Here is a 13,994-nt window from a genome sequence, read left to right on the forward strand (position 1 = left end):
CCTTTTGAGAGGGAGTCTCGCTCTTGTTGGCCAGGCTGGAGTGCAATGGTGCGATCTCGGCTCACTGCAACCTCTGCCTCCCAGGTTTAAGCAATTCTCTTGCTTCAGCCTCCCAAGTCGCTGGGATTACAGGCGCCTGCCACCACAACCGGCTAATTTTGTATTTTCAGCAGAGACAGGGTTTCTCCCTGTTGTTCAGGCTAGTCTCGAACTCCTGACCTCAGGTGATTGGCTCACCTCAGCCTCCCAAAGTGCTGGGATTACAGGCATTAACCGCGACGCCTGGCTTTCTTTAGGTTTTTTTCATGTAAGCATTTCACACTATAAATTTCCCTGTTAGCACTGCTTTCACTGCATCCCAAAGTTTGGCTATGCTGTGTTTTCATTTTCATTCATTTCTGAGTACAGCTGAGCCTTGAACAACATGGGTTTGAACTGCAAGGGTGCACTTATACAGGAATTGTTTTCAATAAGTACAGTAGGTCCTCTGATTTCATTAATTCTGCATCTGTAACCAAAGGCAGATTGAAAATACAGTCTTCACAGAGCGCAAACCCTGAGGATACAGCGGCCTAACTTTTTTAATGCCCAGGTTTTACAGGGCCAACTGCAAGACTTGACTCTGTGTGGATTTTGGCCTACTTATGGGGTCCTGGAACCAATCCCCTGTGGATACTGACACCCAACTGTATTTTCTGATTTCTCTTGTGGTTTCTTCTTTAACCCATTGGTTGTTTAAGAAAATATCTGAATCTCTTCAAATACCTGAGACTGGATAATTTATTAAAAAGAGACATTTATTTCTCTCAGTTCTCAAGGCTGGGGTGTCCAAGGTCAAGTCATCAGCCCATTCAGTGTCTAAGGAGGGCCCAGTCTCTCCTTCCAAGATGACACAACGTTGCTTCATCTTTCAGAGGGGAAGAACATTGTGTCCCCACACGGAGGAGACGGAGGGAATGAACCCACTCAAGTCCTTTTCTAAGGGCTCTAATTTCATCCATAAGGACTTCTACCCTCATGAGATAATCGCCTCCTAAAGAATCCACCTTTTTACCCTTTTTTTTTTTTTGAGACAGGGTCTCATTGTATTGCCCCTACGGCAGCGCAGTAGCCTGTAGCCTGATCATGGCTCACTGCAGCCTTGACCTCCCAGGCTCAACCAGTCCTCCTGCTTCAGCCTCCTGAGTAGCTGGGACTACAGGCCTGCACCACCACGCCCACCGAATTTGGTGTTTATTCTAGAGACAAGTTTTGCCATTTTGCCCTGGCTGGTCTTGAACTCCTGGGCTCGAACAATCTGACTGCCTTTCCCTTCCAAAGTGCTGGGATGACAGCGTTAGCCACCACCCCAGGCCAGTGCCCACCTCTTAATACTATCATATTGGCAAATAAATTTCAGCATATAAATTTTGGGGGACATTCAGACCATAGCAGTGTGTTCTTTACTTTCCAAAAAGAAAACAGGTCAGTTTATCAGTTTTCCTTGTATTATTGATTTTTAACTCGATTTTGTTGTGGTCAGAGAAGACATTTGATAATACGCTGTTCGCCCTTCGCCAGCCTCGACGACTCTGGGTGAGGGGGCAAGAGGGGGCCTCGCAGGATTCCTGAGCGGCAGGGATCCCAAAGAATACCTGCGCGACAGCGCGGAGGACCCGACGGGGTCCCAGGATCGTGGGCTGTGGGCCCTGACGCCTCGGAGCACTCCCTGTTCCGAGCGGGCCCGACGTGGTGGAAGCTCGGGAGCTCGGCAGCCGGGAGAGGCAGCAGGCGAAGAGGCTCCGGGATCCCGATCCGAGCACGACGACCCCGGGCTGGCGGTGCGGGCTGGAAGCCGGCGGGCATGGCTGGGCCGGGCTCTTGGGGCAGCCAGGCGCCTCTGCCGGCGTCTACGGCCATACCACCCTGAACGCGCCCGATCTCGTCTGATCTCGGAAGCTAAGCAGGGTCGGGCCTGGTTAGTACTTGGATGGGAGACCGCCTGGGAATACCGGGTGCTGTAGGCTTTTTGGCTTGCTTTCTTCTCTTTCTTTCTTTTCTACCTTCCTTTCTTCCCTTCTCTCACTCACTCTTCTTTCTTTCTTTCCTTCTTTCTCTCTTTCTTTCCTTTCTTTCTTTCTTTCTTTCCTTTTTTCTCTCTCTCCCTCTATCTCGCTCTTTCTCTCTCTTTTGCTTTCCTTCTTACTTTCATTCTTTTCTGTTTCTTCCCTTGCTATCTTTCCTTTCTTTCTTTGTCTCTCTCTCTTTCTTTCTTTCGTTCTGCTGTCTTTCCTTCTTTCTTTCTTTCTACCTATCTTTCTTTCTATCCTTCCTCCTTTCTTTCCTTCTTTCTTTCTCTCTCCCTCTCTCTTGCTTGCTCTTTCTTTCTTTCCTTCTTTCATTCTTTTCTTTTTCTTCCCTTGCTATCTTCCTTTTCTTTCTTCTCGTTCTTTCTTCTTTCTTTCTTTCCTTCTTTCTTTCTTTCTCCTATCTCTCTGTCCCTTTCTTTCTCTCTCTTTCTTTATTTCATTCTTTCCTTGTTTCTTGCTTTTCTTTCTCACTTTCTTTTCTTCCTTTCTCTTTCTTTCTTTCTTTCTTTCTTTCTTTCTTTCTTTCTTCTCTTTTTGCTCCTTTCTTTCTTTCTTTCTTTCCTTCCTTCTTTCTTTCTTTCCTTCCTTCTTTCTTTCTTTCCTTCCTTCTTTCTTTCTTTCCTTCTTTCTTTCTGTCTTTCCTTTTTCTTCCAGACGGAGTCTCGCTGTCACCCAGCCTGGAGTGCAGTGGCAAGATCTCGGCTCACTGCAAGCTCCGCCTCCCGGGTTCACGCCATTCTCCTGCCTCAGCCTCCCAAGCAGCTGGGACTACAGGCGCCCGCCACCACGCCCGGCTCATGTTTTGTAGTTTTAGTGGAGACGGGGTTTCACCGTGTTAGCCAGGCTGGTCTGGATCTCCTGACCTCGTGATCCACCCGCCTCGGCCTCCCAAAGTGCTGGCATTACAGGCGTGATCCACCGCGCCCGGCCTGCTGTAGGCTTTTGTGGCTTCCCCTCTCCCTCCCTTGCCCCTACTATCGCCATGCTTCCCAACCTCCCCGGACTCTGCTCCCCCCTTGTCGCCCGCCTACACCCCCGCCGCAGCCGGGGACCTCCTCCTGGGGGTCCGCCACCAAAGCACCACCGGGCAGCAGCATCCCACCGCTTGCGCCTCGCCGCCGCCCGGCCAGGAGCCCGGCTCCAGCCCTGGAGGGCAGGAGGCCGGACCCCAAAGGCGCAGGCGCGGGTTCCCTGCCGTTCCCGGCGCCTTCCCGCTCCCGGAACGCACAGGCGATTCAATCCATTCACCGGGCGGGCGCCGCCGCAACCTTCCAAACCGGGGGAAGGGGCGGGCAGGGCCAGCGGGTGCCACAGACGCCAGCCGAGACCTCCGCTCCAGAACGCAGGGGCTGCTTTATCCGGGGGAAGGACATTGCTTCGCCAGCAACCAGGAAAACAGTCCCTGTGCACCCGGATTCCCATTGCCACCAACTTCGCGTAAACTCCAGTCCCGAGGACACGCCAGAGACCCAGGCCTCGGGCCCCGTGGGCACGCCCGGTGCCACGGCTCCCGCCAAAAGGGCGGGCGCACTCTGCAAATCAAGGGGCCCACCGCACCGCACCAAGAGCACAGGGAGGTGCCAACACAGGAAGGAGCCTACGAAACCCACCCCCAAAGCAAGCAATTAATCCAAGACAAAACCCGTCTCAGCGCTCCGTTGCTCCTCTCGCATGGACGGCCTGGCCACCCTGTTCTGGCCCAGCCCAAGCCCCCTCCACCCTATCCCGGCCTGCTCAAAAGGGCCCTGCCTACGGGAGCAGGGCGCTCCCTCTCCAAGGCTCTATCGCTCTCGCTCTCTAGCTCCCTGCCCCTCTCTCTTCTGGGTTTGCCCCTGCACCTCGCGCTATTTCTGTCGCCTTTCCTCTGTCTCTCCCTCTCTGTCTGTCTTTCTCGCTCTCTCTGTCCCTCTCTCTATCTCTGCCTCTCTGTCTCTTTCCCTCTCCACCTCCCCTGTCTCTCTCGATCGCTGTCTCTCTCCCTCCCTCGGTTTCAATCTCTCCATCTATCTCTTCCTTGCTCTCCTTCAAGCCGTTTGTGTGTGCACGTATGTGTGTGTGTGTGTGTGTGTGTGTGTGTGTGTGTGTGTGTCTGTGTCTGTGTCTGAGCGCGCGCGCGTGTGTGGGTTCCCGCGCGCGAGCGCCCGGGTGTGTCTGTGTGTGGGGCTGTGGATTTGCTGCTGGTGGTGGTGGGGTGTTTCTGGGTTTCTCTCAGCCCCTCTCGCCGGGGATCAGGCTGCCGGCTCTAGTGCCAGCCCGGGGCAAAGCAGGGCCATCCCCCAACACCCCAGCCCCCACGCCCTCTTGCCCACCGGCCGGGTCTTGGTCGGGACAAGCCACCGTGGTGGGGGCGTTGTGAGAAAAAGGCCAGGCGCGGCTGGGCCGGCTGTTCGCCCTTGGCCAGCCCTGACGCCTCTGGGGGTGTGGGCCAAGAGGGGGCCTCGCAGGAGCTCCCCAGCGGCCAGGGATCCAAAAGAATACCTCCACGACAGGGCGGAGGACCCGCCGGGGTCCCAGGATCGTGGGCCCTGGGCCCCGACGCCTCGGAGCACTCCCTGTTCCGAGCGGGCCCGACGTGGTGGAAGCTCGGGAGCTCGGCAGCCGGGAGAGGCAGCAGGCGAAGAGGCTCCGGGATCCCGATCCGAGCACGACGACCCCGGGCTGGCGGTGCGGGCTGGAAGCCGGCGGGCATGGCTGGGCCGGGCTCTTGGGGCAGCCAGGCGCCTCTGCCGGCGTCTACGGCCATACCACCCTGAACGCGCCCGATCTCGTCTGATCTCGGAAGCTAAGCAGGGTCGGGCCTGGTTAGTACTTGGATGGGAGACCGCCTGGGAATACCGGGTGCTGTAGGCTTTTTGGCTTGCTTTCTTCTCTTTCTTTCTTTTCTACCTTCCTTTCTTCCCTTCTCTCACTCACTCTTCTTTCTTTCTTTCCTTCTTTCTCTCTTTCTTTCCTTTCTTTCTTTCTTTCCTTCTTTCTTTCTCTCTCTCCCTCTTTCTATCTCGCTCTTTCTCTCTCTTGTGCTTTCCTTCTTACTTTCATTCTTTTCTGTTTCTCCCCTTGCTATCTTTCCTTTCTTTCTTTGTCTCTCTCTCTTTCTCTTTCTTTCTTCCTTCCTTCCTTTCTTCCTTCCTCTCTATCTCTCTATCACTCTTTCTTTCTTTCTTTCCTTCCTTCTTTCTTTCTCTTTGTTTTCTTTCTTTCTTTCCTTCTTTCTCTCTCTCTCTCTTTCTCACTCTTTCTCTCTTTCTTTCCTTCTTTTCTTTTTCTTCCTTTGCTATCTTTGTTTTCTTTCTTTCTCTTTTCTTTTCTTTCCTTCTTTCTTTCTTTCTCCTATCTCTCTGTCTCTTTCTTTCTCTTTCTCTTTCTTTATTTCGTTCTTTCCTTTTCTCTTGCTTTTCTTTCTTTCTCACTTTCTTCCTTTCTCTTTCTTTCTTTCTTTCATTCTTTCTTCGGTCTTTGCCTCTTTCTTCCTTTCTTTCTTTCCTTCTTACTTTCATTCTTTTCTTTTTCTTCCCTTACTATCTTTCCCTTCTTTCTTTCTCTCTCTTTCTTTCTCTCTCTTTCTTTCTCTCTCTCTCTTTCTCTCTCTTTCTTTCTTTCTTTCTTTTCTTTCTTTCTTTCTTTCTTTCTTTCTTTCTTTCTTTCTTTCTTTCTTTCTTTCTTTCTTTCTTTCTTTCTTTCTTTCTTTCTTTCTTTCTTTCTTTCTTTCCTACTTGGTTTCTTTCTTTCTTTCCTTTTTCTTCCAGACGGAGTCTCACTCTGTCACCCAACCTGGAGTGCAGTGGCAAGATCTGGGCCCACTGCAAGCTCCGCCTCCCGGGTTCACGCCATTCTCCTGCCTCAGCCTCCTGAGTAGCTGGGATTACAGGCATGCACCACCACACCTGGCTAATTTTGTATTTTTAGTAGAGACGGGGTTTCTCCATGTTGGTTAGCTTGGTCTTGGTCTGGAACTCCCAACTTCAGGCGATCCACCCACTTTCCCAAAGTGCTAGGATACCCAAAGTGCTAGGATTACAGGCGTGAGTCACCAGCGCCCGGTCAGACTAGGGGTATAGTTTTAGGCTTCTGCTTGGCTTTCCTTTTCTGTGATGAATTTCACCTCACAGTCTTAGGATATGGTGAGGAGTTTTAGGCATCGATCTTCATATGGGATATTATTCTACAGTTTTCTCTTGTAAAATCTTTGTCTTGCTTTGGTATCAGGGCAATTGTAGCCTCATAGAATGAGTTAGGGAATACTCCCTCCTCTTCAAGGTTTTGGCAGGATTAACAAGGATTACTATTCGTTCTCTAAATATTTGATAGAGAAGTCAAGTCCAAGGCTTTTTTTTTTTTTTTTTTTTTTTTTGGCAGGAGATATTGGGTTACTGATTCAGTCTCCTTACTAGTTACTCGTCTATTCAGATTTTCACTTTCTTTGTGATTTAGTCTTGGTAGGGTTCATGTTCCTAGGAATTTGTCCATTTCATCCAAGTTATCCAATATGTTGGTGTACAATTGTTCTTAGCACTCTCTTACAATCCTATTCATTTATTTCTTTGAGACAGGATCTCATCTGTCACCCAGGCTAGAGTGCAGTGGTGTGATCTAGGCTCATTACAACCTCCACCTCCCAGGTTCAAGCGATCCTCCTACCTCAGCCTCCTCAGTAGCTGGGACAACAGGCTTTTGCCATCAAGATGGGCTGAATTTTCTTCTTTCTTTCTTTCTTTCTTTCTTTAATTAATTTATTTTTTTTCTTTCCTTTTTATCTTTTTTTTTTTTTTTTTTTTTTTTTTTTTTTGTAGAGACCGGGTTTGACCATGTCTCCCAGGCTGGTCTTGAACTCCTGAGCTAAAGTGATTCACCTGCCTGAACCTCCCGAGTAGCTGGGATTACAGGGGCCTACCACCACACCCGGCTATTTTTTTTTTGTATTTTTAGTAGAGATGGTTTCACCATGTTGGCCAGGTTAGTCTTGAACTCCTAACCTCAAGTGATCTGCATGCCTCGGCCTCCCAAAGTGCTGGGATTATAGGTGTGAGCCACTTCACCCTGCCAATCGTTTTCATTTTGACTGGATCCAATAGTAATGTCCCCACTTCCATTTCTGATTTTAGTAATTTGAGTATTCTCTCTTTTTTTCTTAGTCACTCCATAAAGTTTGTCAATTTTATCTTTTAAAAAACCAACTTTCAGTTTTGTTGATTTTCTCCATTTTTGTATTTTCTGTTTTATTTATTTCTGAATTAATCTTTCTTTCTTTCCTTCCTAGGGTTTAATTTGTTCTTTTCTAGTGCCTAAAGTGTAAATTTAGAGTGCTAATTTGAGGTCCTTTGGGTGTTTTTTGTTTTGTTTCCTTTTGAGAGGGAGTCTCGCTCTTGTTGGCCAGGCTGGAGTGCAATGGTGCGATCTCGGCTCACTGCAACCTCTGCCTCCCAGGTTTAAGCAATTCTCTTGCTTCAGCCTCCCAAGTCGCTGGGATTACAGGCGCCTGCCACCACAACCGGCTAATTTTGTATTTTCAGCAGAGACAGGGTTTCTCCCTGTTGTTCAGGCTAGTCTCGAACTCCTGACCTCAGGTGATTGGCTCACCTCAGCCTCCCAAAGTGCTGGGATTACAGGCATTAACCGCGACGCCTGGCTTTCTTTAGGTTTTTTTCATGTAAGCATTTCACACTATAAATTTCCCTGTTAGCACTGCTTTCACTGCATCCCAAAGTTTGGCTATGCTGTGTTTTCATTTTCATTCATTTCTGAGTACAGCTGAGCCTTGAACAACATGGGTTTGAACTGCAAGGGTGCACTTATACAGGAATTGTTTTCAATAAGTACAGTAGGTCCTCTGATTTCATTAATTCTGCATCTGTAACCAAAGGCAGATTGAAAATACAGTCTTCACAGAGCGCAAACCCTGAGGATACAGCGGCCTAACTTTTTTAATGCCCAGGTTTTACAGGGCCAACTGCAAGACTTGACTCTGTGTGGATTTTGGCCTACTTATGGGGTCCTGGAACCAATCCCCTGTGGATACTGACACCCAACTGTATTTTCTGATTTCTCTTGTGGTTTCTTCTTTAACCCATTGGTTGTTTAAGAAAATATCTGAATCTCTTCAAATACCTGAGACTGGATAATTTATTAAAAAGAGACATTTATTTCTCTCAGTTCTCAAGGCTGGGGTGTCCAAGGTCAAGTCATCAGCCCATTCAGTGTCTAAGGAGGGCCCAGTCTCTCCTTCCAAGATGACACAACGTTGCTTCATCTTTCAGAGGGGAAGAACATTGTGTCCCCACACGGAGGAGACGGAGGGAATGAACCCACTCAAGTCCTTTTCTAAGGGCTCTAATTTCATCCATAAGGACTTCTACCCTCATGAGATAATCGCCTCCTAAAGAATCCACCTTTTTACCCTTTTTTTTTTTTTGAGACAGGGTCTCATTGTATTGCCCCTACGGCAGCGCAGTAGCCTGTAGCCTGATCATGGCTCACTGCAGCCTTGACCTCCCAGGCTCAACCAGTCCTCCTGCTTCAGCCTCCTGAGTAGCTGGGACTACAGGCCTGCACCACCACGCCCACCGAATTTGGTGTTTATTCTAGAGACAAGTTTTGCCATTTTGCCCTGGCTGGTCTTGAACTCCTGGGCTCGAACAATCTGACTGCCTTTCCCTTCCAAAGTGCTGGGATGACAGCGTTAGCCACCACCCCAGGCCAGTGCCCACCTCTTAATACTATCATATTGGCAAATAAATTTCAGCATATAAATTTTGGGGGACATTCAGACCATAGCAGTGTGTTCTTTACTTTCCAAAAAGAAAACAGGTCAGTTTATCAGTTTTCCTTGTATTATTGATTTTTAACTCGATTTTGTTGTGGTCAGAGAAGACATTTGATAATACGCTGTTCGCCCTTCGCCAGCCTCGACGACTCTGGGTGAGGGGGCAAGAGGGGGCCTCGCAGGATTCCTGAGCGGCAGGGATCCCAAAGAATACCTGCGCGACAGCGCGGAGGACCCGACGGGGTCCCAGGATCGTGGGCTGTGGGCCCTGACGCCTCGGAGCACTCCCTGTTCCGAGCGGGCCCGACGTGGTGGAAGCTCGGGAGCTCGGCAGCCGGGAGAGGCAGCAGGCGAAGAGGCTCCGGGATCCCGATCCGAGCACGACGACCCCGGGCTGGCGGTGCGGGCTGGAAGCCGGCGGGCATGGCTGGGCCGGGCTCTTGGGGCAGCCAGGCGCCTCTGCCGGCGTCTACGGCCATACCACCCTGAACGCGCCCGATCTCGTCTGATCTCGGAAGCTAAGCAGGGTCGGGCCTGGTTAGTACTTGGATGGGAGACCGCCTGGGAATACCGGGTGCTGTAGGCTTTTTGGCTTGCTTTCTTCTCTTTCTTTCTTTTCTACCTTCCTTTCTTCCCTTCTCTCACTCACTCTTCTTTCTTTCTTTCCTTCTTTCTCTCTTTCTTTCCTTTCTTTCTTTCTTTCTTTCCTTTTTTCTCTCTCTCCCTCTATCTCGCTCTTTCTCTCTCTTTTGCTTTCCTTCTTACTTTCATTCTTTTCTGTTTCTTCCCTTGCTATCTTTCCTTTCTTTCTTTGTCTCTCTCTCTTTCTTTCTTTCGTTCTGCTGTCTTTCCTTCTTTCTTTCTTTCTACCTATCTTTCTTTCTATCCTTCCTCCTTTCTTTCCTTCTTTCTTTCTCTCTCCCTCTCTCTTGCTTGCTCTTTCTTTCTTTCCTTCTTTCATTCTTTTCTTTTTCTTCCCTTGCTATCTTCCTTTTCTTTCTTCTCGTTCTTTCTTCTTTCTTTCTTTCCTTCTTTCTTTCTTTCTCCTATCTCTCTGTCCCTTTCTTTCTCTCTCTTTCTTTATTTCATTCTTTCCTTGTTTCTTGCTTTTCTTTCTCACTTTCTTTTCTTCCTTTCTCTTTCTTTCTTTCTTTCTTTCTTTCTTTCTTTCTTTCTTCTCTTTTTGCTCCTTTCTTTCTTTCTTTCTTTCCTTCCTTCTTTCTTTCTTTCCTTCCTTCTTTCTTTCTTTCCTTCCTTCTTTCTTTCTTTCCTTCTTTCTTTCTGTCTTTCCTTTTTCTTCCAGACGGAGTCTCGCTGTCACCCAGCCTGGAGTGCAGTGGCAAGATCTCGGCTCACTGCAAGCTCCGCCTCCCGGGTTCACGCCATTCTCCTGCCTCAGCCTCCCAAGCAGCTGGGACTACAGGCGCCCGCCACCACGCCCGGCTCATGTTTTGTAGTTTTAGTGGAGACGGGGTTTCACCGTGTTAGCCAGGCTGGTCTGGATCTCCTGACCTCGTGATCCACCCGCCTCGGTCCCAAAGTGCTGGCATTACAGGCGTGATCCACCGCGCCCGGCCTGCTGTAGGCTTTTGTGGCTTCCCCTCTCCCTCCCTTGCCCCTACTATCGCCATGCTTCCCAACCTCCCCGGACTCTGCTCCCCCCTTGTCGCCCGCCTACACCCCCGCCGCAGCCGGGGACCTCCTCCTGGGGGTCCGCCACCAAAGCACCACCGGGCAGCAGCATCCCACCGCTTGCGCCTCGCCGCCGCCCGGCCAGGAGCCCGGCTCCAGCCCTGGAGGGCAGGAGGCCGGACCCCAAAGGCGCAGGCGCGGGTTCCCTGCCGTTCCCGGCGCCTTCCCGCTCCCGGAACGCACAGGCGATTCAATCCATTCACCGGGCGGGCGCCGCCGCAACCTTCCAAACCGGGGGAAGGGGCGGGCAGGGCCAGCGGGTGCCACAGACGCCAGCCGAGACCTCCGCTCCAGAACGCAGGGGCTGCTTTATCCGGGGGAAGGACATTGCTTCGCCAGCAACCAGGAAAACAGTCCCTGTGCACCCGGATTCCCATTGCCACCAACTTCGCGTAAACTCCAGTCCCGAGGACACGCCAGAGACCCAGGCCTCGGGCCCCGTGGGCACGCCCGGTGCCACGGCTCCCGCCAAAAGGGCGGGCGCACTCTGCAAATCAAGGGGCCCACCGCACCGCACCAAGAGCACAGGGAGGTGCCAACACAGGAAGGAGCCTACGAAACCCACCCCCAAAGCAAGCAATTAATCCAAGACAAAACCCGTCTCAGCGCTCCGTTGCTCCTCTCGCATGGACGGCCTGGCCACCCTGTTCTGGCCCAGCCCAAGCCCCCTCCACCCTATCCCGGCCTGCTCAAAAGGGCCCTGCCTACGGGAGCAGGGCGCTCCCTCTCCAAGGCTCTATCGCTCTCGCTCTCTAGCTCCCTGCCCCTCTCTCTTCTGGGTTTGCCCCTGCACCTCGCGCTATTTCTGTCGCCTTTCCTCTGTCTCTCCCTCTCTGTCTGTCTTTCTCGCTCTCTCTGTCCCTCTCTCTATCTCTGCCTCTCTGTCTCTTTCCCTCTCCACCTCCCCTGTCTCTCTCGATCGCTGTCTCTCTCCCTCCCTCGGTTTCAATCTCTCCATCTATCTCTTCCTTGCTCTCCTTCAAGCCGTTTGTGTGTGCACGTATGTGTGTGTGTGTGTGTGTGTGTGTGTGTGTGTGTGTCTGTGTGTGTCTGTGTCTGTGTCTGAGCGCGCGCGCGTGTGTGGGTTCCCGCGCGCGAGCGCCCGGGTGTGTCTGTGTGTGGGGCTGTGGATTTGCTGCTGGTGGTGGTGGGGTGTTTCTGGGTTTCTCTCAGCCCCTCTCGCCGGGGATCAGGCTGCCGGCTCTAGTGCCAGCCCGGGGCAAAGCAGGGCCATCCCCCAACACCCCAGCCCCCACGCCCTCTTGCCCACCGGCCGGGTCTTGGTCGGGACAAGCCACCGTGGTGGGGGCGTTGTGAGAAAAAGGCCAGGCGCGGCTGGGCCGGCTGTTCGCCCTTGGCCAGCCCTGACGCCTCTGGGGGTGTGGGCCAAGAGGGGGCCTCGCAGGAGCTCCCCAGCGGCCAGGGATCCAAAAGAATACCTCCACGACAGGGCGGAGGACCCGCCGGGGTCCCAGGATCGTGGGCCCTGGGCCCCGACGCCTCGGAGCACTCCCTGTTCCGAGCGGGCCCGACGTGGTGGAAGCTCGGGAGCTCGGCAGCCGGGAGAGGCAGCAGGCGAAGAGGCTCCGGGATCCCGATCCGAGCACGACGACCCCGGGCTGGCGGTGCGGGCTGGAAGCCGGCGGGCATGGCTGGGCCGGGCTCTTGGGGCAGCCAGGCGCCTCTGCCGGCGTCTACGGCCATACCACCCTGAACGCGCCCGATCTCGTCTGATCTCGGAAGCTAAGCAGGGTCGGGCCTGGTTAGTACTTGGATGGGAGACCGCCTGGGAATACCGGGTGCTGTAGGCTTTTTGGCTTGCTTTCTTCTCTTTCTTTCTTTTCTACCTTCCTTTCTTCCCTTCTCTCACTCACTCTTCTTTCTTTCTTTCCTTCTTTCTCTCTTTCTTTCCTTTCTTTCTTTCTTTCCTTCTTTCTTTCTCTCTCTCCCTCTTTCTATCTCGCTCTTTCTCTCTCTTGTGCTTTCCTTCTTACTTTCATTCTTTTCTGTTTCTCCCCTTGCTATCTTTCCTTTCTTTCTTTGTCTCTCTCTCTTTCTCTTTCTTTCTTCCTTCCTTCCTTTCTTCCTTCCTCTCTATCTCTCTATCACTCTTTCTTTCTTTCTTTCCTTCCTTCTTTCTTTCTCTTTGTTTTCTTTCTTTCTTTCCTTCTTTCTCTCTCTCTCTCTTTCTCACTCTTTCTCTCTTTCTTTCCTTCTTTTCTTTTTCTTCCTTTGCTATCTTTGTTTTCTTTCTTTCTCTTTTCTTTTCTTTCCTTCTTTCTTTCTTTCTCCTATCTCTCTGTCTCTTTCTTTCTCTTTCTCTTTCTTTATTTCGTTCTTTCCTTTTCTCTTGCTTTTCTTTCTTTCTCACTTTCTTCCTTTCTCTTTCTTTCTTTCTTTCATTCTTTCTTCGGTCTTTGCCTCTTTCTTCCTTTCTTTCTTTCCTTCTTACTTTCATTCTTTTCTTTTTCTTCCCTTACTATCTTTCCCTTCTTTCTTTCTCTCTCTTTCTTTCTCTCTCTTTCTTTCTCTCTCTCTCTTTCTCTCTCTTTCTTTCTTTCTTTCTTTTCTTTCTTTCTTTCTTTCTTTCTTTCTTTCTTTCTTTCTTTCTTTCTTTCTTTCTTTCTTTCTTTCTTTCTTTCTTTCTTTCTTTCTTTCCTACTTGGTTTCTTTCTTTCTTTCCTTTTTCTTCCAGACGGAGTCTCACTCTGTCACCCAACCTGGAGTGCAGTGGCAAGATCTGGGCCCACTGCAAGCTCCGCCTCCCGGGTTCACGCCATTCTCCTGCCTCAGCCTCCTGAGTAGCTGGGATTACAGGCATGCACCACCACACCTGGCTAATTTTGTATTTTTAGTAGAGACGGGGTTTCTCCATGTTGGTTAGCTTGGTCTTGGTCTGGAACTCCCAACTTCAGGCGATCCACCCACTTTCCCAAAGTGCTAGGATACCCAAAGTGCTAGGATTACAGGCGTGAGTCACCAGCGCCCGGTCAGACTAGGGGTATAGTTTTAGGCTTCTGCTTGGCTTTCCTTTTCTGTGATGAATTTCACCTCACAGTCTTAGGATATGGTGAGGAGTTTTAGGCATCGATCTTCATATGGGATATTATTCTACAGTTTTCTCTTGTAAAATCTTTGTCTTGCTTTGGTATCAGGGCAATTGTAGCCTCATAGAATGAGTTAGGGAATACTCCCTCCTCTTCAAGGTTTTGGCAGGATTAACAAGGATTACTATTCGTTCTCTAAATATTTGATAGAGAAGTCAAGTCCAAGGCTTTTTTTTTTTGGCAGGAGATATTGGGTTACTGATTCAGTCTCCTTACTAGTTACTAGTCTATTCAGATTTTCACTTTCTTTGTGATTTAGTCTTGGTAGGGTTCATGTTCCTAGGAATTTGTCCATTTCATCCAAGTTATCCAATATGTTGGTGTACAATTGTTCTTAGCACTCTCTTACAATCCTATTCATTTATT

At 50.4% G+C, this 13,994-nt stretch overlaps 4 non-coding genes across 4 annotated transcripts; all 4 read left to right on the forward strand.

The window, feature by feature from the left end:
- Nucleotides 1-1,887: 1,887 nt before the first annotated feature.
- On the forward strand, nt 1,888-2,006 carry LOC139360309 (5S ribosomal RNA). The gene has a single exon (XR_011617631.1). It is a non-coding gene; the product is annotated as a 5S ribosomal RNA (ribosomal RNA).
- Nucleotides 2,007-4,800: 2,794 nt separating this feature from the next.
- LOC139360313 (5S ribosomal RNA) lies at nt 4,801-4,919 on the forward strand. The gene has a single exon (XR_011617636.1). It is a non-coding gene; the product is annotated as a 5S ribosomal RNA (ribosomal RNA).
- Nucleotides 4,920-9,296: 4,377 nt separating this feature from the next.
- Nucleotides 9,297-9,415, forward strand: LOC139360314 (5S ribosomal RNA). The gene has a single exon (XR_011617637.1). It is a non-coding gene; the product is annotated as a 5S ribosomal RNA (ribosomal RNA).
- Nucleotides 9,416-12,213: 2,798 nt separating this feature from the next.
- LOC139360317 (5S ribosomal RNA) lies at nt 12,214-12,332 on the forward strand. The gene has a single exon (XR_011617639.1). It is a non-coding gene; the product is annotated as a 5S ribosomal RNA (ribosomal RNA).
- The last annotated feature ends 1,662 nt before the right edge of the window (nt 12,333-13,994 follow it).

Source organism: Macaca nemestrina, chromosome 1 (genome assembly GCF_043159975.1).
Source record: "Macaca nemestrina isolate mMacNem1 chromosome 1, mMacNem.hap1, whole genome shotgun sequence".
In the NCBI taxonomy this organism is placed as follows: domain Eukaryota; kingdom Metazoa; phylum Chordata; class Mammalia; order Primates; family Cercopithecidae; genus Macaca; species Macaca nemestrina.